This window comes from Chrysochloris asiatica, unplaced genomic scaffold (genome assembly GCF_000296735.1).
Source record: "Chrysochloris asiatica unplaced genomic scaffold, ChrAsi1.0 scaffold00008, whole genome shotgun sequence".
Taxonomy (NCBI): Eukaryota; Metazoa; Chordata; class Mammalia; order Afrosoricida; family Chrysochloridae; genus Chrysochloris; species Chrysochloris asiatica.
In genome coordinates this window covers 21,439,035-21,440,692 of record NW_006408526.1, presented here as the reverse complement: position 1 = coordinate 21,440,692, position 1,658 = coordinate 21,439,035, and the positions used below count along the sequence as shown (strand labels likewise).

The window sequence follows — 1,658 nt, the reverse complement described above, 5'->3', positions numbered from 1 at the left end:
TGGATCCTTGGGTCTCTGGAAGTTGATAATTTCTGCCAGCCTGTCTACTTTAGCAGAGATGGTCTTGTTAATGACGAGATTTGAGGAAAGGCCTCTGACTCATCAACAGACAGACCCAGAAGCTATGCCATCATCTTCATTGATACCCTTGTGTAATATTTGGCCATAATTCTAATATTATGTTCAACAACACTGTTCTTCAAGTCTTTCCACCATTTTTCACCTTCCCTGTATAGCCAAAAACATCAGTTGCTGGACTGTCATGAGAACCTTTCCTTACTTCCATTCCATAGTCATCAAAAAGTGTGGTCCCACGCATCAACTCCATTGTGGTAAAAAGCTTTAAAAGGTCCTTGTATTTGGGAATTTCTTCTAACTTCTTGTCGCCACTCATTTGGTGCACCAGGATAACATAGAGAATAATTCTTTTCAGAGCCTGTTGGTACTTTTCACTTTCTGCTTTTGTATACAGGAGGTGTCATATATTGCTCTGTAGTGCTTACAGACAAATAAGAGCCTTCATGTTGATCCAGGTGAATCATTAAGTTCTACTATTTCAACTTTAATTTTTCTGTATTTTCCTCCTGGAAAAATTTGGTATTAATCTGCATGTAGATGTTATCCTTCACAGCTAGGCAGAGCCTCATCTGTTCCAAAAGAAACCCCACTTGCTCTTTCTTCTCCATTGACCCATAGGTTTCCACCTGCAACTCTTGTAAAATGGAGGCTGCCTCTTTCACATCACTGTTTTGTTCTTTGATAGTTACTAATGTTTTAGTCAGTCGAACACGTTCAATTTCAACATAAATCTTTCCATCTGTTAGCGTTCTAGTAGAGTATCTTCAGTGAATCGAAATTTGGTTGGGGAGGTCTGTGATTTCCTCAGCATAAGCACAGCATTGTTGAACCATTTTTGAAACAGCTTGTTTTAACTGATTCCATCTTTTTGACAAAAGCATAACATTTTCATTTAGTAAATCCCATTCTTTAGCCTCATAGCACATCTTCAGGACTGCCACTAAGATATGGGATGTAGACACCATATCAGAAGCTGTAGGGGTTTGCTTTTCCAAAGAGAGACGGGATTCAATGACTTTTTGCAGTCTTCCTTCCTTGACCAGCTTCTTGCGCGCGTTTCCGCAGGTGCTGATCCACCGTGGCTATAGTCCACCTCCATCTTGACGATGCGTCCATCAGCCTGTTCTGAGCCACCATCCACCATGGTGTCTGCTTGAGTGTCCCTTGATGTTCCCCTGTTTTGGCCACCACTCGTCACCCACCACAGGAAGCGGCCCGCGTACCCGCTTAGCTCCATACAGGAAGCGGCCCGCGTACCCGCTCAGCTCCATACAGTTTTTTTTCTTTTTTAAGTTTTTATTGTGAATTGAGGGAAAGTTTACAGGGCAGGTCATCATTTTACATTCAACAATTCATATACTTGGTTTCATTACAATGATTATAATCCCCTCAATGTACTATCAGTTAACAGTATTTATTCATTTTAGCTCTTGTTTTTTTTTAAACACTCAGGCATATATAATAATTTAAACTGCCAAAGGGCACATTCTGCAAGTCTACCTCCTGGCCACCAGCTTTCATACATTTTTAATGGCTGATATTTTAGAAATAGATTTCCAGGCCTTTCTTCTGACTCAACT

The 1,658-nt window shown here is 40.7% G+C and overlaps 1 pseudogene; it reads right to left on the bottom strand.

The window, feature by feature from the left end:
* Window positions 1-3: 3 nt before the first annotated feature.
* Window positions 4-1,222, bottom strand: LOC102816398 (annotated as a pseudogene).
* Window positions 1,223-1,658: the final 436 nt, after the last annotated feature.